The following is a 25,912-nucleotide window of genomic DNA, read 5'->3' as shown; positions in this document are numbered from 1 at the left end:
AAGAAACCCTATGCACACAAGGTTAGACAATTAAAAATACATAGTTTATATTACCGGAAGTAAAAGGAATGCACCTTTAGTTTGAAATGGAATATCTGAAAAGCCTACCTTACAGGAAGATTCAAAAGAATTATCATGGAACCTTGATTTAAATCTTTTCAACTTGCTGATTGCTGGACTATCAAGGAGATCAAGGAGAAGAGGGTTAAGTCCTCTTGGTTTGTGGGTTGAGTCTTGACCAAAAATTCAGCAAATATTGACAGTCGTTCTCATTGCAATGGAAATAAATCCATCTGGAAACTGCTAGGAACCAAACATTGCTCCAGACAACATGAAACACAGAACAAAAGTTAAATTACTCATGTCATCAGATGGATAATCACAATAATTTTACTTGTGACATTGGGGTAGAGGTGGGATGCAAATCCTCACAATGGCAAAGTGTTGGTATGGCGCTAGCTAAGCTTGTAATTACTGTTGCTCCCCAAAAGCTCGAGACATTGCCGTTCAAATAAATCCAACTTGAATTCTGTGAAGTTGGCTAATGGCAACTAAACAAGAAAATTACGTGATGCACTGTATCTGGACTTCTGGAGTGAGCAGAGATTTGGGAGCATTACTGAAGAATATACGCGAATCTAAAGAATACACACACAATGAAAAATGGCTAAGAACCTCTGTCCTTGCCAGAATACGTACCAGCCTCGAGGGGACGCAGGCCTTCCACCGGCAGGAAGATGCGATGCCCCAGGCCCTAATCCTCTGCAGTCGATTTCACACGCTGATGCCCACTCCCGAATCAACCGAGAGCAGAAGCACAACAGTAGGGACGCTGTAATGTGTCGCCGCGAAGCCGAGGCCCCGATTCCTCCGTGGCTGAAGCCAAGCGCCGACGAGGACACCCAACGCAAAACCGCCCGCTCGCGGCCGAAACGATCAACCCTCGCCTCCGACCTCGATGCTGCTGGTAGTGGAGCCCGCGCTTCCCAGAAACTGCGGGGAGGCTAGCTCGCAATACCCACGACCAAATTTTCTTTTCCTCGCTACAACAACAACAACTAAGCCTTTAGTCCCAAACAAGTTGGGGTAGGCTACAGGTGAAACCCACAAGATCTGGCAACCAACTCATGGCTCTGGCACATGGATAGCAAGCTTCCACGCACCCCTGTTCATAGCTAGTTCTTTGGTGATACTCCAATCTTCAGGTCTCTCTTAACAGACTCCTCCCATGTCAAATTCGGTCTACCCCGACCTCTCTTGAGATTCTTTGCACGCTTAAGCCCCAACGAAAATCTTTTGGGTTTCATCTCCATAAGAGTGGCTGAGTTTTTACATTGGCTCGCCAAGCCCATCACAACCCTCCTCCTTTACCCGGGCTTGGGACCGGCTATGTTGAGACAACATAGGCGGAGTTTTCTTTTCCTCGCTAACATAAAAAAAATCATTGTCTGCCAGCCGTGGTGGGAATTGTTATTTTCTTTTGGTGGGGCAACCGAGCGGATACGAAGGGAGTCCGACTTGGTGGGTCGTTTGACCGGGATGAAGAATAAGTTATTCTTCATCCAGGGTAATATATATTAAAGAGAGAGAGAGAGAGAGAGAGAGAGAGAGAGAGCTGGAACAGGGCTCCAAGAAGAGGAAGCAAGCAAGGGGAGGAGGCGGCTGCGCCATTTGCTATGCTTGCTTCTCTGCACTTCCGTGGCTGCCGGGGTTCTGGTCCAAGCCAGAGGGGAGCTGCCGCCGTTTGAGGCGCCCTGACTTCCCTTCATCTTCTACAGCAGCCTGTGCTAGACAAGGGGAGATAAAGCCCCACAGTTCCGCACCTGCTGCTCCTTGCGCCCCACGCCGACCGTTCCTCCACCCGCGATGCATGCACCGCCTAGAGCTTGGGCCTCGATGCTCCATCCGCCGCTAGCCTAATGACCGTCCCTACAACCCTGAGCGTCTCTGCCGACCCTGAGTATGCTAACGACATGATCATCAATGGCAACGACCCTCAGTATATTGCCTTTGTGAAAGCACGTCTTAGTGAGCAGTTTCTTATGTCTGATTTTCGCCTACTTTCTTGGGATAGAGGTCTCTTCTACCTCTGATGGCTTTTTTATTTTCCAAGAAAAATATATCCAGAATCTTCTTGCTCATGCTGCTCTTACTGATGAGTGCACTGTTGAGACTCCCATGGAGCTCAATGTTCACCTTCGTGCTAGTGATGGTGACCCTTGTCTAATCCGACGTGTTATCGTCATCTTGTTGGGAGTCTTGTTTATCTAGATGTTACTCATCCAGATATCTCCTATCCCGTGCATAGTTTGAGTCAGTTTGTCTTTGCACCCACATTGGTTCACTATAGTCACCTCCTTCTCCTTTGTGTTCTCTGATATCTTCGTGGCACGATCTCTCACCGTATGTTCTTTCCCTGCTCTAGTTCATTACAGCGTCAGGCCTATTCAAATGCTATGTGGACTAATTCTCTCACTGCCTCGAAGACAAAGAAACAGACTACAATTTCACGTTTGAGTGCAGAGGCTGAGCCTTGAGCTATGGCTCTTTTGACGGCAGGGGTGACTTGGTTGCAGTGGTTACTTCAGAAGTTTGGTATTTCTGTCACTACACCTACTTTGCTCTTATTTGACAATACATGTGCTCGTAGTGTTGCGCGCGACCCAACGAAGAATGAACTCACCAAGCATATTGGCTTTGATGCTTTTTTTTGTGTGCAAAATTCGGATTATGGCTCCTCAGTATGTGCCTTCGGAGTTACAGTTGGAACATTTCTTTAGGAAGGCCCAAACTAGAGCACAACATGACTTCTATATCTATCTCTCCAAGCTCGGTGTTGTTGATCCACCATGAGTTTGAGGGATGGGGAGTTAAGAGTTATATATTTAGTCGTGTACCCCTTTGTATTTTCCCCACTCTATAAAGGTTTTTTTGCATATTGTAAAACACTTGTACGTGTATACAATGGCATATGGCCACCTGGAAATACAGTTGCATATATCCTAACAGGTACCTCCCTCCTTGTTAATAGCCAAAGGCTTCTTAGCACTTTGTCCTTTCATGTTCCTCAACATACCATGCAGCTCATTTTTGGTGGTCAGATTGTTGACTCTGGTTGTTGGGTAATTCTCGACTTTGACTCATGCACTGTTTCGGACCGTCACACTGGTGTTGTCCTTGGTGCTGGACCCCGATGTCATAACTCCCAGGGCCTCTGGGAGCTTGACTGGCTTCACTTTCCCTCTGTTGCTACCGCCGCCGGTCTCTCCACCTCTGTTGCCTTGTCTACCAGCTCTTTTTAGCAGTGGGGGCATCGCCTTGGTTACTTGTGTTACTCTCGTCTCTCATCCTTAGTTCGGCGTGGTCTTCTTGAAACGTGTGAGGCCTTAATGCACTGACTCGAACCTTTGCCCTCTGTGTTTGCCTTAGGCACTCCCTTGGTGATTGTCAACCGTATGTGGTCCTTTAGCTGATGCAAATCACTTTGCTTTCCTCCAAAAGCTGCGTTGCGCTCCTCGCAACCTGGTCCTTGGGTCGTTACCGGTGACTTCAACTTGATCTAGCAGGCGGGGGCGGGTAAGAATAACGCTAACCTAGAAAGAAGATAGATGGGCAGATTTCACCGTTTCCTTGACCTTGGGCTTTGCGAGATCAACCTCATCGGGCGACGCTACAGTTCGAGCAACAAGCGACGGTCACCAACGTTGGTGCAGCCAGACCGCTTGTTCTGTTCAACGAATCGGGGGTAATGACATCCTAGTTGCTTTTCCGCGCGGATACTCCATGGCATTAGATTTAGCGTGTACACCAAGATTTTCATGCCTAGGGCTCACCAGTCCCACTTCAAGGATATCTGGCCCAATTTTGATGGCTTCCGCCAGGTGGTTGCTGATGCCTAGCATGTGTCGTCGCACCTTCGCCAACTCTAGTGTTTGGGTGTCCTGCTGGAGCATATGGACAACACATTGTAGCTGTGGAGCAACCGGCATATTGGCAGCATCAAGCTACAACAGCTCATGGCTAAGGAAATCATTTTTCAGCTCAACGTGGTGCAGGAGTCCCGACAGCTGTCCCAAAAGGAGTTTAATCTACGCAAAGAGTTGAAGCTTAAGTTGCTTGGTTTGGCCTCCCTCAAGTGCATCATCCCACGCCAGCCCTCCGCTTCCACTAGCTAGCCGAGGGAGACGCAAACACGTGCTACTTCTACATCCATGTGTGCCACTGCCATTGCAAAAATTACATGGTTACCATTGCCCGTGACAGTATTGTCGCCTTGACCCATGAGGATAAGGAGTAGACGCTGGCAGACTACTCGTCCATCATGGGGTGCGCCATCCCTCGTAGAGTTATTTTACCAACTCGCTTTGGAGATCATCAAAGATGAGCTTGCCGTAGTCGTCCACAAGCTCTATTTGCTTATACCGGGTTGCCTCGTCGAGCCTAATGATGCCCTCATTGTCTTAGTGCAGAGAAGAAAAACTCGAATAAGCTCGCACAATTCCACCTGATCTGTTTGTTGCATACCTTTGGTAGGCTTTTCTCGAAGTTGCTTGCTCTCCACATCATGCCTCGGCTCCCAGAACTGATCAAGGAAAACCAGAGCTCCTTCATGCTCACCACTACAGGCTTGCACATTAGACACATCGCAACCCTTATGCTCAAGGTTGACACTGCGAAGGCATTCGATTCAGTCTCATGGCCCTTCCTCATATGGTCTGATGGCACGCCGGCACTGGCAACGGATTCAACGAGTTGGTGTGGATGATTCTACAGTAGACACCCTCAATAGGGTGCCCGGGAGGCATATTCTTCACCGTCATGGCCTGTGGCAAGGTGACCCCCTTTTGTCTTTGTTTCTTCTTTGTGCTGGAGGTGCTCAACTCCTTGTTGGTCCATGCGAAGAGCATTGTCATGTTAGAGCCATCGTGTTGGCATGGCGTCAAGCACCTCATGTTAGTGTACAATGCTGACATGGTTGTCGTCCTGTCTTCGACGTGCGGCAACCTGATCTTGGTGGCACATCGAGCTTATGCACCAACTTCGACAAGTGTTCCTTTGCACCAATCTATTGCAGCATCACCGAGATTTAATTGATTATAAGCTAAGCTTCGCATGTGCTTTCCCAGCGCTCCCGTGCACCTACCTTAGCCTCCCCTTGTTGTGCAAGATTCGCACAGTCCACATGTAGCCTCTTCTAGACAAAGTTCTCAACTGCATCCCCACTTGGATTGAGAATCTACTAAACATGGGAGGCTGGCTCATGCTTGTCAAATTAGTACTTCTCTCCATTCCAGTTTATCAAGCCATCGCCATAGTCGAGAAGTACATTCGCGTTTTCGTTGTGGCGGTCGAGAAGTACATTCGCGTTTTCCTTTAGAGCGGGACCGACATAGTCAACGACGGGCAATGCATGGTGGCCTGGAGCAAGGTGTGCTTCATGTGGAACTCAACGGCTTCAGGATCCTTAGGTACATCTCCCATTTGCTGGGTGGATTCCTTATTGAGCAGGGCACACTTCCTTAGTTCTCTGTCCTGGTGCTCATACTCAGAAGGGTGTTGCTGAGCACAAGCAGCATCACCTTCTTGAGGCGGTTCGTGCGTTGATGATTGTCGCCTCTCTTCCACCTCACTTTTGCGTTGATGATTGTCATCAACATTAATCCTTCCTTTGCTCTACAGACTGACATTCCTCTCGAGCATCTTTTTGGTTGTTCTCTTGACTACTCAACACTTCATTTGTTTGGTTGCATTTGCTACATTCTTCTTGCCCCCCATAAATGCACCAAACTAACTACTTAGTCTGTTGAATGTGTCTTCTTAGGTTACAATGATGAGCAAGGGCTATCTGCGTTGGGATCCTGCCAGTCGTCGGATGCACATTTCTCGGGATGTGACTTTTGATGAGTCTCGTCCTTTATATCCACGTCCATGCTCTCTGACCTCCCCCATTGAGGATATTTATTTCCTCACTTTTTCAAATACACCTATCACTCAAGTATTGCCCTCGTCCACCCATCCCACCTTGTCTTCCCATACTACTGTTGTAGACCCCACACCGTCACTTGCGGCTTCCCCACCTCGTTCATTACCTGAGGCTTCCCCATTGATCCCCCCTCATCATCTTCTTTACTACACTGGTCATCCGCGTGTTGTGAACCTTCTGATGAGCCATCTCCCTCGACTACTGTCTTCTGTTAGACAACGCACCACCTCCAACTTAGCCTACTTATGGCTTTCGAGCTCGCCTGCTTCCACCTACTGACCGCTATGGTTATTCTAGCACCGCTCTTCTCGAGACGACTTATCATGACGTTGTTGCTCATCCCGAATGGCAGCATGTGATGGAATCGGAGATTGATGCTCTTTCGCGCATTGGCGCGTGGGATCTCATTTCCCTTCCTCCTTGTGCTCGTCTCATCACTTGTATGTGGGTCTACAAGGTTAAGACTCTGATGGTTCTCTTGAGCATTACAAAGCTCGTCTAGTGGTCGGAACATGGTCATGACTATGATGAGACATTTGCCCCTATGGCCCAAATGACCACTCTTCGCACACTTTTCGTTGTGGCTTCTCTTCCTGATGACATGGTTTGTCGTCTTTGTTGCTCTCTATATGGCCTTAAGCAAACCCCTCGTGTCTAGTCTGAGCGTTTCATCTCAATAGTGATTGCGGCTGGTTTTTCGGCGAGTGCTCATGATCCTGCACTTTTTGTCTACATTTCAACTCGTGGGCGAACTCTTATTCTATATGTCGATCATCACCGACAACATTATAAGTACATTGCCTTTGTGAAGGCTCGTCATAGTGAGTTTCTTATGTCTGATCTTGGTCCTCTTCGCTACTTTCTTGAGATTGAGGTTTCTTCTACCTTTAATGGCTTCTTTATTTCCCAAGAGAAGTATATCCAGGATTTTCCTGCTCTTACTGATGAGCACACTATTAAGACTCCTATGAAGCTCAAAGTCCACCTTTGTATCCACCTCCGCTCCCTACCAGTCCGGCTGGGCATCCGTTGCCTGGTTGTGGGTTACTATGTGTGTTGCCTCGATCCCACATCTTGTCTTCCCTTGTTGGGTGGCCACATCACCGCACACTCGAGCACCACCATCGGCGAGCAGGAGCACGAGCAAGCGTCCTTTCGACCTTGTTCAGTCTGATGTCTGGGGTCCATCTCCCTTTGCCTTGGAAGGAGGTCATCACTAGTATATTATCTTTATAGATGATTTCTCTTAACACACATGCATATACTTGATTTCTTCCAGGCCTGAGCCCATGGGCGTGTAGTCCGTGCAACGGAACATGGCCAATTTCCAGGGGCCATGAAATTCCTAGCACAAGGCAGCCCATAGCAAGCAGCAGCCAACAGGCCTGCTGCTCGATATCCAGCATGGGCCCGTAAGCCGCCCCGCTAGCGCTAGCGCGTCTAGGATGCATAGAGTCTCCCATGGAGCCCAGGCGACGAGCAATCAAGGCATTGAGCCATCGAGGACACCAAGTCGAGTGGACAAGTCCTCTCCAACGCCGCCTCCTACCCTCATCTCTTGTCTGTTCGGCTCCTCTCCTCTTTTTCCAATACGACGCTTGAAGCTCGGCGATCCTCCATCGATCCATCCCCATCCAATTCAGCATGTGCTTCTATCAGCTGTCGGCCATCGATCCGTGAGTTCCGCAGATCGCATTCCATCTAGCAATTTTAATATATGCCAATAGCTTGTTAATTATGTTATTTTACATCTTTTCTCTACATGTTTCAAGATCCAAGTCATGTCTTCTCAGGATAGAGAACATGAATCCGGTTACCAAAAGCGTTTGACAAAAACAAAAAACAGAGAAGTTAGGTCGATTACAGAAAGGAGCCATGGATAAGTTTGTTGCAAAAGAACCACACGTGTCCTCTAATAATCAATCACAGGATCAAGGCCTCATGGTTGATAATAATGTTGACAATGATCATAGAGATGAACAAGCAAATAAAGAAAATAATGATGAGGTTGATGATGATCTTATTGGTAACACAAATATTGATATGCATAATAATGGTGATGACATCAGGACAACTAGTATTGATGTTAACTCAAATACTTCACCTGTTGCGGATGTCGGTGGTTCTTTTCATGTTGATATATTGGATCCAAGAAACTGGGGTTGTCTTGATCCTAAGCAGATTGACAATTTAGCACAAAAGGGCCCTAAAAGAGACTCACAATTTCAGAAAGGTCCTAAGGATAGATATTCTAGCAGGGTTTTCTGCACTATTCTATACTAGAATTATGTCAAATGGGGAGCATTGCGATAGAGATTACCTTGTCTATTCTAAGGACCTGAATAGACTATTTTGCTTTGGTTGTAAATTATTTACAAAAGGGCATAGAAAAGGTCAGTTGGCAGTGATGATTGGACACATCTTGGCAATACACTTAAAAGAGCATGAGACAAGTGTAGATCATGTTTTGAATATGACCACTTGGTATGAGCTCTCTACTACTAGATTGCAAAAGCATCAAACTATTGATAAAGATGCTCAAGGTCAACTTGAGAATGAAAAGGAGCACTGGAGAATTTTTTTCTCCAGAATTGTTTACATTATTAAATTTATTGCCAAGCATAATCTAGCCTTTTGTGGTAGTAACATCAAACTGTATGAAGATAGCAATGGGAATTTCTTGGATCTAGTAGAGATGTTGGCTGAATTTAACACAGTTATTCAAGAGCATGCTTGTCGTATTACAAATGAAGAAACTCATGCTCATCATCTTGATCACAAGATTTAGAATGAGTTGATACACTTGCTTGCTTCAGCTATTAAGTTTGAGATTGTTAAGAAAATAAAGAGTGCAAATATTTCTCGGTCATACTTGATTGTACCTTGATGCAAGCCACCAAGAACAGATATCTTCAATTGTTAGGTATGTGGATTCATCTTCAAGTCATGTTTGTGTAGAAGAATCCTTTCTAGGATTTTTAGATGTAAATGGTACGACTGGGCAAGGACTTTTAGAAGTGCTAGAGAATGAACTTAAGCTTCTTGATCTTGATATAGATAATGTGAGGACAAGGGCATGATAATGGGTCAGATATGAAAGGAAAACATCATGGGGTACAAAGGAGAGTTTTGAATGTAAATCCTAGAGCGATCTATTCTACTTGTGGTTGCCATAGCCTTAATTTAACACTTTGTGATATCATCCAAGACATTTATATAACTTCTGCAATTTTTACGAAGAAATGCAATTCTAAAAGATAACATATATAGGAGTGACGCTCAAGTTAGTATCAGCAACACATTGGGAGAGTTGTGTCAACAGTGTTAAAGCTATCAGATTTCAATGTGCAGCCATTTGGGAGGCTCTATTAGGTCCCAAATATTTTTATATTGATTATTATGTAATTCCTTTGGCTATCTCCAACTATAACATATATTTCCTTTCTTTTCATTTTAGGTATCTGAAACTGATAATGATATAAAACGAGCAGCATCGTAACCTGCCAGGCCTGGAGGCTTACTTGGAAGTGTTGGGCACCACCACGGGTGCGCTTCTTCCACTGGCTTGCGAACCTCGACCGCTGCTGGACTGCCGACCACCTCCCGCGCCGTAACCTGCCTCGCCCACCCTGCTGTCCGCTCTGCGATCAGGCCCCAGAGACACTGCACCACCTTCTCCTGGGATGCCCCTTCGCTCGCCAGGTATGGCATGAGATCCTCTCGTGGCTGCGCCTCCCTTGTCCGCCACCCAACAACGACGCCTCGCTTCACGACTGGTGGCGCTTGGCTAAACGGAACACGCCCAAGCCGATGCACAAAGGCCTCGCCTCCGCCACTCTGCTCGTGCCATGGATGATTTGGAAACATTGCAATGGCTGCGTTTTCGAGAGAGACCGCCCTTCGGTCACCTCCCTGATCGCCACGATCAAGGCCGAGGCTGCTCTTTGGGCCAGAGCTGGGGCCCTTGGCCTCCGCGTCATCCTGCCCCAAACCTGGGATGTTCACTAATGCCCTTGTATTTGCCCTGCAACTCGCCTTCTAGGAGGATTGTAACAAACCCCCTCTTTTCAATACAATGAAACGCAAATCTTTTGCGTTTTCTCGAAAAAAATAAAACGAGCAGCAAGGCAAAGGTTTGGCAAATAATGAACCTAGGGAGTATGAACTTATAGTGGCAATAGTAATTTGGTCTGAGGTATTATATGTTGTTAATTTAGTAAGCAAACACTTGCAAGCAAAGGATATGCTTATAGATGTTGCTATTGAGAAAGTGAAAGGGTTGATTTTTTTCGAAGGGTATAGAGAAAGTGGCTTTTAGAAGCATTGGAGATAGCCAAAAAAATTGCACTTGATATGGTTATTAGCACAACATTTCATGAAAGACGGGGAATTAAAAGAAAGAGACATTTTGATGAGAACCCGGATGACACAAATGTTCCCACACAGTCTGCAGAGGAATCATTTAGAAACGGTTATTTTACAACTATTGTTGATCAAGCAATTATGTCACTTACAATCAGATTTGAACAATATGAGGTTAGCAAAAAGATTTTCGTTTTTTATTTACTTCCAAATCATTGCAGTCATTGGATAATGAGAGCTTGAAATCTTGTGATAATCTTGAGGCAACCCTTAAAAAATGGCAAATCTAACATTGATGCCAATGAACTGTAGTGGAGTTTACATTACTTAAAGATTCCATTCCAAAGGATGATATGGGCCAGTTGAAATTCTAAAGTTTTTAGAGTGACATGATTGTTTTCCCAATGCAGGTGTTGCATACATAGTTCTATTGACCATTCCTGTGACTGTTGCATCAGCAGAAAGAAGCTTTTCGAAATTGAAGCTATTGAAGTCGTATTTGTGTACTACAATGACACAACAAAGGCTTACTGATTTGGCCACAATAGCACTTGAGAGTGAAGTGTTGGAGAACATTGATTACGAGGATATTGAAGATTTCATTTCAAAGAACACTAAAAGAATGTTGTTATTCAAGTAAAGACTATGCAACCAAGCTTCGAATAGGTATGATTCTTGAATATATTCCTTGCTATGTAAGACACTATGATATATACACTACACATGTTTTAATTTTCTACTAGTAAACATGCCCGTGCGTTGCCACGGGAGATCAACACGACGTCCAATCATTATCGTGGCTTCATCCTTTTTCCCAGATACAAAATAGATGTCTCGACCTCAAAGTGGCAATTACAATCTCGACCCGCGGCGAGGCTATGCGGTTGACAGAGTGAGCAGGATAGTATTTCTAACAGTCACATGACCACAGTTGTTCATGATGCTGACCTCAACTCGAAAATATCGGCGTGGAGCCCCGGCTAGAGTAGAAACCGCAAGGTCTCGTGGAAGAGGTGAAGCGCGTTGTGTGTTTGCCTACCCTATCAACATATTCGTTCCACGAGCTCTTCCTCAACCTCTCTGCTGTGTGCCCCCGCAGCTCCCCGCACTTATCGTGTGTGGCCTTCGCACCACACCTCCTCAATATAGCCCCTTTGTTGTTCAAAGAAGTTCAGGATTTGCTTGTTTGCCATGTTGGTGATGCCCCGAATGTCGTTGTGTACCGAAGTATCCCGGACAAACTTGCTGGTCGATGTTTTTGGCCACAACAATGTACACACGTGTACATGATTTTGGAAGAAGGCAAAATGGATGAAATTTCTGAGAGGCTTGCTAGCTAGTATGCCGAGCAACCTTATTTTTTTGGTGAGTAGATGCACACGTACACAATGAACCAAGTCATGCTGGACTTCATTTGACATGGCCGCCCCATTTTGTCCGCTTGATTTCACCGGGTCCTCGAATCTTACAAGGTGGCGTCGGTGTTGTCGTATGTGTTTGGTTAGTGTTGGCGCACACCTGAACACGTAGTATACATTTTGACGAGCACGATGTGTGATCCTAGCAGTCGGTACTTTTGGACGAAGAAACACATCAAGTGAATTGCTTTGCGGTAGATGCAAAATTAATTCAGAGAAATGCCTTAATTGATCCGTAGGCTGGATCAAGTACGTAGCAAGAGCTAGCTAGACTAATTAAAATTTCAGCCCAAGCCGGACAAACACTATTGAGTTTAGCTAGCCCAAGCTGGACACAAACACTGACCGGCTAGATTCTGAGATTAAAGTTGAGACTGGCAATAACAAAATTAATCGTCATCTGCCTTTCTGTTTCAATACCACTAAACTTCGATCATGGCTTACAATTCAGTCGAGAAGGCATCTACTTGCTGAATATATGCAGTCTGCAATCAAAATATTGTATCTGAATTTTTTGTAAGCAACATCTAAGATTTTGTAAGCTCTGAAAGTAAAAGACAAACAAGTGAAAGAATTGAAAGATAAAAAAGCTAACTTGGCATGATGCCATCGGGTTGTATGCCATGCTCGAGGCAGTAGAGCCCCTCAGTATCTCTTGCCCAGCTCCCTCCGGCCAGCCGTAGTGCAGCCGCGAGCTGCTTTTGAACTCTCCTTCTGCACCGCCCCAGATCAGCCAGCGGCGAAGGTCAAGGTCTCCCTCCGCACCGCTGCAACCAGCCTGACACGCCGCCATGCCAACTGCCAAGTACTTATCCGACCTCTTGTAGAGAAACTCCACCCGAAATGCATAAAGTGAAGCTACACCGAGATCAATGGCCCCCTTCGCAGTGCCTCCGGAGGAGACGAAACGCCGAGGCGGCGGCTGCCCAGGCACGGGCCTCCATGCCGGTGGAGTCGCGCTGCGGCGCGGATGATGGGGCAGGCCCAGTGGATTCGTGGGAGATCGCGTGCCTGAGCACCCAATCCCGCCACCAGCTCGCCTCGTCGGAGTGCTGCCGCCGCCCCGCGTCCCCCGTCCACTCACTCCCGCGCCCAAGCGCCCAATCCCACTGCCAGCTCGCCTCGCCGGAATGGCGCCAGCGCCGCCGCTGCCACGCGTCCGCCGTCCACTCACTCGCGGAACGGGCAGGATTCCCCCGGATCCGGCGGTTGCTCCTTTCGATCGATTCTGGTGTTCCTTCGTTCCGTGTTGGGGTTAATTCTTTTTCGCCTCCTTCCTGCTTGTTGATCCTCCAAACAGCTTACGTATATGAACCGGCAAAATTATATCCAAAGAAGCGAGGTGAGACAGGACGAAAGCTCGTGAGTTCGGTTCAAACAACTCATGTACACCGATTTTGAAAAGTCCACTCACGTGCTCACGACCCATTAAAAAAACTTCAGTAGAAAGCCCACTTGCCTCGCTCGTTGCTAGGCCCAAAATCTGCCCAGCTTGAGCGTCACGAAAACAACTTACGGCTTATTCTAGATGGACGAATTTTTAGTACCACCTCAAGTAGGAAAATATTGTTTAAGCGGGACGAAACCAAGAATATCACCTTGCTTTATTAGTAGGTATAGATATAGATATAGATATAGACTGCGGGGATGAGTTTCGCACAGGGACTCTGATTTTGCTTGCCCGGCCCTGATTCCTCCCATAGTGAGGTCTTATCTATATATAAGCATTTTGTTACCATCGTCCACACTCAGTTCTCTACGCCTATTCGTGTGTTCTATGCTGACTCTACTGGAGAATATATATAGATGATTTATCTTGACACACATTGATATACTTTATTTCTCCCGTAGTGAGGTCTTATCTAGATATGTGTTTTGCTGCCATGGTTCACACTCGGTTCTCTACGCCTATTCATGTGTTTTATGCTGACTTTGCTCGAGAAAATATATCTCCAAGCTGTTACGTGTAGTCCTTGCTGAGCAAGGTAATCTTGCTCAGTTCTCTTGTCCTGGTGCACATGCTCAGAATGGCATGGCTGAGTGCAAGCATCGTCACCTTCTTGAGACGGCTCGTCCGTTGATAGTCACTACCTCTCTTCCGCCGCACTTTTGGGCCGACTCTGTCTCCACTTCCATCTATCTCATCAATCTTCAGCAATCCACTGCTCTGCGGGGTGGCACTCCTTTCAAGCGTCTATTTGATTGTTTCCTGGTTATTCGGCACTTCAATTGTTTGGTTATGTTTGCTATGTCATTCTTGCCCCACATGAATGCACTAAACTGACTGCTCAGTCTGTAGAGTGTGTCTTCTTAGGATACAACGATGAGCACAAGGGATATCGTTGTTGGGATCATGTTGGTCCTCAGATGCCTATTTCTTGGGGTATGACTTTTGATGAGTCTCTTCCTTCTACCTTTCCAGTGGAGGATATCTCTTCTTTAAAAATTTCCTGACACTCCTATTGAGCCCTTATCCATTCATTGTACTGCTCCTGCTTCTTCGATTATTGCAGATCCAGTGCCATCATCTCCTATGATTTCCTCACCTCGCTTATCACATGATTCTACACCTTCACCACCAGTGGCTTCCTTGTCTCTATCACATGAGTTTATCCCGATGATTCCTGCTCGTATTCTTCCATCTTTTTCTCACTTTTATACACGTCGTCTATGTGTTGTGGATGCGTCTACAGATGTACCATCTTCCTCGTCTCAGCCTACTTATGGCTACCTTCCTCCTCCGCTTCGAACCGTTGATCGCCTTAATCTTCCAAGCGTTGGTGCTGTTGTTCTTGAGCCAACTTCTTATAGTAATGTTGTTCATACCAAATGGCACCTTGCCATGGCAGAGATTGCTGCTCTTTGAGCACATTGGCACGTGGGATATTGTTCCTCTTCCTCCTCATGTTCGTCCCATCACTTGGTGGGTCTATAAAGTTAAGACTCGCTCTGATGGTTCTCTTGAGCATTACAAACCTCGTCTTGCGGCTCGTGGCTTTCAGCAGGAGCATGGTTCTGATTACGAGTCCTGATTACGATGAGACTTTTTGCTCCTGCAAACCATATGACCACTTCTTGCACACTTCTTTTATGGCCTCTGTTCGCCATAAGTCTGTCTCGGCTTGATGTTAAGAATGTCTTTTTTAATGGTGAGCTGCATGAGGAGGTTTACATGCAGCCACCACCTGGGTAGTGTACTCCTGACGACATGCTTTTTTCCCTTCATTGCTCTCTCTATGACTTTAAGCAATCCCCTCGTGCCTAGTTTGAGCGTTTTGCCTCTCTCGGATCATGAAGTGGTTGGGAGTGAGACTAAGAGAAATACGGGAAAGGACTCGATGACTGGCATATTAGACGAATGAGGCCTATACTAAATTGATGAGATGAGTTATAGGCCCGCTGCCAAAATGGTTGGTGTATTCTTCTCCAAAGCGGGCCATGCAAACAGGAGCGAGTGGGATAGTCATACTCCTACTTTTTTGGCAAACGTTAACCCCTACTTCCTAATAATAATTTGACCCAAACACCGAACAGAGCATTGACCACAATTCTTTATACATCACACCATGTCCTTAGAATCAACTAACATGCAAGGCAAATTTCAAAAAAGAGTTTGCGAATTCAATAAATGTTCACAAATTCAAAACATATGTTTACGAATTAAATAAATGTTCATAAATTCAAAAAATGTGTTTGCAAAATCAAAAGTTGTTCACCAATTCCAAAAATGTTCACGTATTCAAAAAATAGTTTGTGAATTAAAAAATGCTCACAAATTAAAAATTGTTCACGGATTCCAAAAGAAGTTTGTGAAAAAATGTTCATGTATTCAAATCAAGTTCGTCAAATCCAAAAAAGTACATGAATACGAAAAATTGTTCACATATTGAAGAATATTGTGAATTCATAAAATGCTCAAGTCAATTTCAAAAAATATATGTGGATTCTAAAACAACTTCCGCAAATTCCAAAAAGTTCACATATTCGAAAAATGTTTACGTATTCAAGACAATTGTAAACTCCAAAATGTTCACGAATTCAAAAATTGTTCATGGTGAATTCAAAAATTGTGCATGGATTCTAAAAAATGTATGCAAATTCCAAAAACGTCACGTGTTCAAAAAATGTTCACATCTTCAAAAAAAATCTTCACAAATAGGGAATTTTAAAAAAAATCAAAAATCACAAATGCGAAAAACACTAAAAAATTGTTCACGAATTTTAAAGTTCACGGATAGAAAATTGTTCACAAATTTGAAGAAGGTTCAACAAAATTAAAAAGGAAAAACGAACACAAAAAAACAAAAAGATAGAGAAAAACAGATAAAAGATTAAACTAAAAAACTGGTTGGAACGATCCCCAATCCCCGTCCGCTTCTAGAAAATTAATGCTTCTTCATCGACCTCTTCAATTGAGCCCTGACTACGCTAGAGATTATACGACGTCAGTGTCTGGTAGCTGCTTCTTTTGGTTCTCCATTGACAGGTTTTCAAGGTTTTGCTACTTACTCTAATGGTACCAAGAGACCACTTTACAATATCTGGTACACCTCCATGTATCCTTGGTCATACAACTTATGATTCTTCCAATTTGTCCTCCAATCCACATCCAGATTCTCCTATCCATGTTCTTACTGCTGATGGTACTTCCCTCCTAGTAGAAAGTAAAGGCACTCTTTGGCACTTTGACTTTTCATGTTCCTCGACTTCACTACACTTGTGGTCCGCATGTTGTGGATTCTTCTAATGAGTCATCTCCCTCGACAATTATATCTTCTTTTGTTGGCAACACACTTCCTCCAGCTCACCCTACGTATGGCTTTCCAGCTCGCCCACTTCTGCCTATTGACCGCTATTGTTACTACGCAGCTCTTCCCGAGACGACTTCTTACCGTGAGGTCGTTCATATCAAATGGCTGCATGTGATGGCATCGAAGATTGATGCTCTTGCCCGCATCGGCACGTGGAATCTCATTTCCCTTCCTCCTCGTGGTTGTCTCATCACTTGTAAGTGGGTCTATAAGGTTAAGACTTATGATACTCTTGAGTGTTACAAAGCTTGTTTAGTGGTGAGGACATGGTCATGACTACAATGAGACATTTGCTCCTATATATATGGCCCACACGACCACTCTTCGCACACTTCTCAATGTGGCTTCTATTCGCCGCTAGTCTGTCTCTCAGCTTGATGTCAAGAATGCCTACAAGTAGCCACCACCCGGGTTCTCTTCCTGATGGCATGGTTTGTCGTCTTCGTCACTGTCTATATGGCCCTGAGCAAACCCCTCGTGCCTGGTTTGAGCTCTTTTTCTCAATGGTGATTGCGGCTGGTTTTTGGCGAGTGATCATGATCCTGCACTTCCAATCCACCATTCAACTCGTGGTTGAACACTTCTTCTACATGTCAATCATCACTGGCGACGACTCTTAAGTACAATGCCTTTGTGAAGGCTCGTCATAGTGAATTTCGTATGTCTGATCTTAGATCCTTTTCGCTACTTCCTTGAGATTGTTCATTATTGCCTAAGAGAAGTATATCCAAGATTCTTGCTCGTGCTGCACTTACTAATGAGCGCACTGTTGAGACTCCTATGGATATGGAGTCAACGTCCATCTTTGTGCCCACCTTCGCTCCATGTCAGTCTGGATGGGTGTCCTTCGCCTTGCTGCGGGTTGCTATGAGCACTATCTCAATCTCACATCCTGTGTTCCCTTGTTGCGCGACACCATAACCACACGCTCGAGCACCACCAATGTGAGCAAGAGCTCGAACAGTCGAGGTGTACCTGGATTATGGACGGGACGAGCCAAGGACAAGGCGCTACCTAAACCCGGGACCAAGGGAGCATAGTAGGAGAACCTAGGGTGCTTAATCAAGTGCGTGGCACACAACCCGCAAACAGGAGAACACCAAGCCAAATCGGCAGGGTACGAAGAGTGCACAGGCACGTGGGATGTTGGATCAAGTCCCTTTGTTGCCACCGCCCCGATCTCAGACTTTGTTGCCTTGCCTACCAACTATTTTCAGTAGTGGCATCATCGCCTTGGTTCACTTGAAATCTCTCATCCTTAGTTCGATGTGGCCTTCTTGGATCCTTCTCTGACGATGTCTCTAAACCATCAAGGTTGTCGCCATCATAAACAGGTCCAGTTACCTTATACTCATAGCGAGACAATGTCGAGGGTCCATCTTCCTTTGCGTCGAAAGAAGGTCGTCGCACTTTTGGGCCGAGTCTGTCTCCACTTCCATCTATCTCATCAACCTTCATCAATCCATTGCTCTGCAGGGTGGCGCTCCTTTCGAGCGTCTATTTGATTCCCTCCCAATTATTCGGCGCTTCAATTGTTTGGTTGTGTTTGCCATGTCCTTCTTGCCCACGTGAACGCACCAGACCGACTGCTTAGTCCGTTGAGTGTCTTCTTAGGATACAACGATGAGCATAAGGGATATCATTATTGAGATCATGTTGGGCGTCAGATGCCTGTTTCTCGGGATATGACTTTTGATGAGTCTCATCCCTCCGCGTCCATCTTCCTCGACCTTTTCAATGGAGGAAATCTCTTTTTCATTAATCCAACACTCCTATCACTCCCATATCCATTCGTTGTACTGCTCCAGCTTCTTAGATAATTGCAGATCCAATGCCATCATCTCCTATGATTTCCTCACCTCGCTTATCATAGGATTCTACACCTTCATCAGTTGTGGCTTCCTTGTCTCCATCACCTGAGTTTATCCCGATGATTTCTACTCGTATTCTTCGATCTTTTCCTCACTTTTATATACATAGTCCACGTGTTGTGAATGTGTCTACTGATGTGCCACTTCCCCTCTCGGCCTACTTATGGCTTGCTTCCTCATCTGCTTCCACCTGTTGACCGCCTTGATCTTCCAAGCGTTGGTGCTGAAGTTCTTGAGCCGACTTCTTATCATGATGTTATTCATACCAAATGGCACCTTACGATGGCAGAGGAGATTGTTGCTCTTGAGCGCATCGACACGTGGGATATTGTTTCTCTTCCTCCTCGTGTTCGTCCCATTACTTGGTGGGAATGTTACGACTCACTTTAACTTTTTATATGTTCCTTCTTTTGCTCATGTTCCTCGACTTTACTACACACGTGGTCCGCGTGTTGTGGGTTCTTCTGATAAGCCATCTCCCTCGACTATTATATCTTCTTCCGTTGGCAACGCACCGCCTCCAGCTTAGCCTACTTATGGCTTTCGAGCTCGCCCGCTTCTGCCTATTGACTGCTATGGTTACTGCGCAGCTCTTGACGAGACGACTTCTTGCCGTGAGCTTGCTCATTCCAAATGGCTGCATGTGATGGCATCGAAGATTGATGCACTTGCCCGCATCGGCACGTGAAATTTCATTTCCCTTCCTCCCGTGCTCGTTTCATCACTTGTAAGTGGGTCTACAAGGTTAATGATCCTCTTGAGCGTTACACAAAGCTCGTTTAGTGGTGAGAGCATGGTCATGACTACGAAGAGACATCTGCTCTTATATATGTAACCCACGTGACCACTCTTCGCACACTTCTCAATGTGGCTTCTATTCGTCGCTAGTCTGTCTCTCAGCTTGATGTCAAGAATGCCTACAAGTAGCCACCACCTAGGTTCTCTTCTTAATGGCATGGTTTGTCGTCTTTGTCGTTGTCAATATGGCCCTAAGCAAACCCCTCGTGCCTGGTTTGAGCGCTTCGTCTCAATGGTGATTGCGCGAGTGCTCATTATCCTACAGTTTCGGCCCACCATAAAACTTGTGGTCGAACACTTCTTCTACATGTCGATCATCACTGGCAATGACTCTTAAGTACATTGCCTTGGTGAAGGCTCGTCATAGTGAATTTCTTATGTCCGATCTTGGTCCTCTTTGGTACTTCCTTGAGATTGAGGTATCTTCTACCTATAATGACTTCTTTATTTTGTAAGAGAAGTATGTCGAGGATCTTACTCGTGCTACTCTTTCTGACGAGCGCACTGTTGAGACTCCTATGGAGTCTGACCACCTCCGCTCCCTACCAGTCTGGATGGGCATCATTTGCCTTGCTGCGGGTTGCTACGAGCATTGTCTCAATCCCACATCCCATGTTCCCTTTATGTGACACCATAACCGCACGCTTGAGCACCACCTATGGTGAGCAGGAGCTCGGACAGTCGACGCGTACCTGGATTATGCACGGGACGAGCCGAAGACAGCTACCTAAAGTCGAGGCCAAGGGCACATAGTAGGAGAACCTGGGGTACTTAATCAAGCACGTGGCACACAACCCGCAAACAGGAAATGAACACCCAGCCAGATCAGCGGGGTACGAAGAGTGGACAGGCAAGTGGGATGTCGGATCAAGTCCCTCTACTGCCAGTGCCGCCAATCTCTGCCTTGTCTACCAGATATGTTCAAGAGTGGCATCATCGCCTTGGGTCACTTGTGATCTCTCATCCTTAGTTCGACGTGATCTTCTTGGATCCGTCTCCGATGATATCTCTAATACATGGTCCAGTTACCTTATACTCATAGCGAGACAATGTCTCAGCATCCTTTAGACCTTGTTCACTCTGATCTCGAGAGATCATCTCCCTTTGCCTCCGCCAGTGACTTCTCTCAACACACCTGGATATATACTTTATTTCTTCTCATAGTGAGGTCTTATCTATAAGCCTTTTGCTGCAATGGTTTACACTCATTTCTCTACACCTATTCATGTGTTCTATGGTGACTCTGATGGAGAGTATATCTCCAAGCTGTTGCGTGCAATCTTTGCTGAGCAGACTCTGGTTCTCTTATCCTGGTGCTCATGCTCAAAATGGTGTGGCTGAACGCAAGCATCGTCACCTTCTTAAGACGGCTCCTCCATTGATGGTCACCACCTCTCCTTCACTGCACTTTTGGGCCGAGTCTGTCTCCACTTCCATCTATCTCATCAACCTTCAGCAATATATTGCTCTGCAGGGTGGCGCTCCTTTCGAGCGTCTATTTGATGCTTTCGCTTTAATTGTTTGGTTGTGCTTGCTATGTCGTTCATGCCCAGGTGAACGCACCAAACTGATTGCTCAGTCTGTTGAGTGTCTTCTTAGGATACAACGATGAGCATAAGGAATATCATTATTGGGATCATGTTGGGCGTCAGATGCCTATTTCTAGGGATATGACTTTTGATGAGTGTCATCCCTTCTACCCGCGTCCATCTTCCTCGACCATTTCAATGGAGGAAATCTCTCTTTTTTTAAAATCCAACACTACTATCACTCCCTTATCCATTCGTTGTATTGCTCCCGCTTCTCCGATAATTGCAAATCCAATGCCATCATCTCCTATGATTTCCTCACCTCGCTTATCACACGACTCTACACCTTCATCAGTTGTGGAGTTGTGGATTCCTTGTCTCAATCACTTGAGTTTATCCCGATGATTTCTTCTCGTATTCTTCCATCTTTTCCTCACTTTTATATACATCGTCCGCATGTTCTGAATGTGTCTACTTATGTGTCACTTCCCCTCTCGGCCTACTTATGGCTTGCTTCCTTCTCCGCTTCCGCCTGTTGACCGCCTTGGTCTTCCAAGCGTTGGCGCTGGTGTTCTTGAACCGACTTCTTATCGTGATGTTATTCATACCAAATGGCACCTTGCGATGGCAAAGGAGATTGTTACTCTTGAGCACATCGGCACATGGGATATTGTTCTCTTCCTCCTCGTGTTCACATCACTTGGTGGGAATGTTATGACTCACTTTGACTTTTTATATGTTCCTTCTTTTGCTCATGTTCCTCAACTTTACTACAGTGGTGGTCCGCGTGTTGTGGATTCTTATGATAAGCCATCTCCCTCAACTATTATATCTTCTTTCGTTGGCAACGCACCGCGTCCAGCTTAGCCTACTTATGGCTTCCGAGCTCGCTCACTTCTACCTATTGACCGCTATGTTTACTGCGCAGCTCTTCCCGACACGACTTCTTGCCGTGAGGTTGTTCATCCCAAATGGCCGCATGTGATGGCATCGAAGATTGATGCTCTTGCCCGCATCGGCACGTGGAATCTCATTTCTCTTCCTCCTCATGCTCGTCTCATCACTTGTAAGTAGGTCTACAAGGTTAAGACTCTACAAGGTTAAGATTCATGATACTCTTGAGCGTTACAAAGCTCGTTTAGTGGTGAGAACATGGTCATGACTACGAAGAGACATTTATCCTATATATATGGCCCACTTGACCACTCTTCGCACATTTCTCAATGTGGCTTCTATTCACCGCTAGTCTGTCTCTCAACTTGATGTCAAGAATGCCTACAAGTAGGCACCACCTAGGTTCTCTTCCTAATGGCATGGTTTGTTGTCTTCGCCGTTGTCTATATGGCCCTAAGCAAACCCCTCGTGCCTGGTTTGAGCGCTTCGTCTCAATAGTGATTGTGGCTAGTTTTTGACGAGTGCTCATTAGCCTACACTTTCGGTCCACCATTCAACTCGTGCCGAACACTTCTTCTGCATGTCGATCATCACTTGCAATGACTCTAAGTGCATCCTTGGTGAAGGCTCATCATAGTGAATTTCTTATGTCCGATCTTGGTCCTCTTCGGTACTTCTACCTCTAATGACTTCTTTATTTTCTAAGAGAAGTATGTCCAGGATCTTCTTACTCGTGCTACTCTTACTGATGAGCGCACTGTTGAGACTCCTATGGAGTCAACGCCCACCTTTGTGACCACCTCCGCTCCCTGCCAGTCTGGATGGCATCCTTTGCCTTGCTGCGGGTTGCTACAAGCACTGTCTCAATCCCACATCCCGTGTTCCCTTTATGTGTGACACCATAACCGCATGCTCGAGCACCACCAATGGTGAGCAGGAGCTCGGACAGTCGACGCGTACCTGGATTATACACGGGACGAGCCGAGGACAGGCGCTACCTAAAGTCGAGGCCAAGGGCGCACAGTAGGAGAACCTGGGGTGCTTAATCAAGCACGTGGCACACAACCCGCAAACATGAAAGGAACACCCAGCCAGATCAGCGGGGTATGAAGAGTGGACATGCAAGTGGGATATCGGATCAAAGTCCCTCTACCGCCAGTGCCGCCAATCTCTGCCTTGTCTACCAGATATGTTCAAGAGTGGCATCATCACCTTGGGTCACTTATGATCTTATGATCTCTCATCCTTAGTTCGACGTGTCTTCTTGGATCCGTCTCCGATGATGTCTCTAATACGTGGTCCAGTTACCTTGTACTCATAGCGAGACAGTGTCTCAGCATCCTTTAGACCTTGTTCACTCTGATCTCGAGAGATCATCTCCCTTTGCCTCCGCTAGTGACTTCTCTCAACACACTTGGATATATACTTTATTTCTTCTCGTAGTGTGGTCTTATCTATAAGCCTTTTGCTGCCATGGTTCACACTCAATTCTCTACGCCTATTTCATGTGTTCTATGGTGACTCTGGTGGAGAGTATATCTCCAAGCTGTTGCGTGGAATCCTTGCTGAGCAGACTTTGGTTCTCTTATCCTGGTGCTCATGCTTAAAATGGCGTGGCTGAGCGCAAGCATCATCACCTTCTTGAGACGGCTCGTCCATTGATGGTCACCGCCTCTCTTTCACCGCACTTTTGGGTCGAGTCTGTCTCCACTCCCATCTATCTCATCAACCTTCAGCAATCCACTGCTCTGCAGGGTGACGCTCCTTTCGAACCGTCTATTTGATCGTTTATTCGGCGCTTCAATTTTTTTGTTGTGTTTGCTATGTCCTTCTTGCCCCTCGTGAATGCACCAAACTGACTTCTCAGTTTGTTGAGTGTGTCTTCTTAGGATACAACGATGAGCATAAGGGATATCATTGTTGGGATCATGTTGGTCGTCGAATGCCTATTTCTTAGGATATGACTTCTGTAGAGTCTCCTCCCTTCTACCCACGTCCATCTTCTTTGGCCTTTTAAGTGGAGTATATCTCTTCTCACAATTTTCCCGACACTCCTACCACTCCTATTGAACCCTTATCCAATCGTCGTACTGCTCATGCTTCTCTGATTATTGTAGAACCAACGTCATCATCTCCTATGATTTCCTCACCTCGCTTATCACATGATTCTACACCTTCATCACCGGTGGTTTCCTTGTCTCCATCACCTGAGTTTATCCCTCGATGATTCCAGCTCGTATTCTTCCAAAAAAAAATCCTAACTTCTAGATAGGTCGTCTGCGTGTTGTCGATGCGTCTACTGATGTGCCATCTTCCCCGTCTTGGCCTACTTATGGCTTGCGTCCTCGTCCGCTTCGGCCTGATGACCGCCTTGGTCTTCCAAGCGTTGGCGCTGCTATTCTTGAGCTGACTTCTTGTTGTGATGTTGTTCATACCAAATGGCACCTTGTGATGACACAGGAGATTGTTGCTCTTGAGTGCATCAGCACGTGGGATATTGTTTCTGTTCCTCCTCGTGTTCGTCCCATCACTTGGTGGGTCTACAAGGTTAGGACTCACTCTGATGGTTCTCTTGAGCATTAGAAAAACTTGTGGGTCATGGCTTTCATCAGGAGCTTGATCCTGATTACGATGAGACTCTTGCTCCTGCAAAACCATATGCTTGTGGCCTTTGTTCGCCACCAGTTCATGTCTAGGCTTGATGTTAAGAATGCCTTTCTTAATAGTGAGCTGCGTGAGGAGGTTTACATACAACCACCACCTAGGTATTCTACTCCTTATGACATGCTTAGTCGTCTTCATCGCTCTCTATGGCTTTAAGCAAGCCTCCCCCGCCTGGTTTGAGCGTTTTGCCTTGATGGTGGATGTTGTTGGTTTTCAGCGAGTGCTCAAGATCCGACGTTGTTTGCCCTCCTTTCTGCTCTTGGTAGGAATCTTCTTCATGTTGATGACATGATCATCATCGACGCAGACCGTGAGCATATTGCCTTTGTGAAGGCATGTTATGCAGTTTCTTATGTCTTATCTTGGCCCTCTCTACTACTTTCTTGGAACTGAGGTCCCTTCTTGCTCAAAAATAATAATCCAGGATCTTCTTACTCGTGTTGCTCTTACTGATGAGCGCACTGTTGAGGCTCCCATGGAGCTCAATGTTCACCTCCCTACTACTGATGTTGATCCATTGTCTAATCTAACGCTTTATCAACATTTTGTTGGGAGTCTTGTCTATCTGACTGACACTCGCCCGGTAGAAGAAACAAACTGCAGTGCCCCCCGTTCGAGTGCACCTCTTCCCGCGGCGCCGTCGCTCCACTTTCCTACTCTACCCTCCACTATATGCTCTGCGGCATTGTCGTCGTGGCCAGGATGGTGGCAAAATCACTAGCGCTGATGCCTCTCGCATGATGTTGCTAGAGCCTTCATCCTCTCAAGTGGCATGAACGACCAAAGGGGACAATGTCACCATGGATGTTGTCATTCCCTCTGTTGGATCGTGAAGTGTTTGGGAGTGAGACTAAAAGAAATACGGGAAAGGAGATGATGCCTAGCGTATTAGCGGAACAAGGCCTAAACAGAATTGTAGAGATGAGTTATAGGCTCGCCCAAAGTGGTCGGACCCTGCTCAAGTGGGAGCTACATGCACCGGGCTGCCTTTTTTTTAGTTATAGGCCCCCTACCAAAATGGTTGGTGTATTCTACCAAGGTGGGACACGCGTTTGAGTGGGATATAATCATACTCTATCAAGCCCAAATGATAATCTTCTTTTTTTACCCTGCTTCCAAATAATAATGACCCAAACACTAAATATAGCATTGACCATAATTCTTTATACATCACACCATATCCTTCGAATCTACTAACATCTAAGGCAAATTTGAAAAAAAAAGAGTTTGCGAATCAAATGTTCACAAATTCAAAAAATATGTTTGCGAATTCGAAAAATGTTTGCCAATTCCAAAAAAGTTCACGTATTCAAAGAAAGTTCACGGATTAAATTTTTTTGTGAATTCCAAAAATGTCCACGTATTAATAAAATGATCACATATTAAAAAAAGTTCATGTATTTAAACAAGTTCATGAATTCAAATAAAGTACATGAATACGAAAAATTGTTAAAATGTTCGCATCGAATTCAAAAAATGGTCGTGGATTCTAAAACAATGTTCACAAATCTGCATGCATGTTGTATCGTGCTTATTGAGTGTGAACAAAACAAATATCAGGATAGAAACTAAGAAACAGAAT

At 45.7% G+C, this 25,912-nt stretch overlaps 1 long non-coding RNA gene across 6 annotated transcripts in view; it reads right to left on the bottom strand.

Annotated features, from left to right (window-relative positions):
* LOC109782058 (uncharacterized) overlaps positions 1 to 25,912 on the bottom strand; it is a 32,271-nt gene that overhangs the window by 3,521 nt on the left and 2,838 nt on the right. For 2 of the 6 annotated variants that reach the window (XR_012203214.1, XR_012203215.1), the window contains one exon: positions 109 to 300. The exons of 1 other annotated variant lie outside the window; for it this stretch is intronic. This is a non-coding gene — a long non-coding RNA (uncharacterized lncRNA). Of the gene's footprint in view, positions 1 to 74 lie in introns of all 6 variants that reach the window. 3 more of the 6 variants (XR_012203217.1, XR_012203212.1, XR_002237432.4) reach the window with 3 other exon arrangements.

The sequence above is a fragment of the Aegilops tauschii genome, chromosome 1 (assembly GCF_002575655.3).
Source record: "Aegilops tauschii subsp. strangulata cultivar AL8/78 chromosome 1, Aet v6.0, whole genome shotgun sequence".
In the NCBI taxonomy this organism is placed as follows: domain Eukaryota; kingdom Viridiplantae; phylum Streptophyta; class Magnoliopsida; order Poales; family Poaceae; genus Aegilops; species Aegilops tauschii.
The sequence above is the reverse complement of the archived record's forward strand: the minus strand, read 5'-3'. Positions and strand labels throughout refer to the sequence as shown.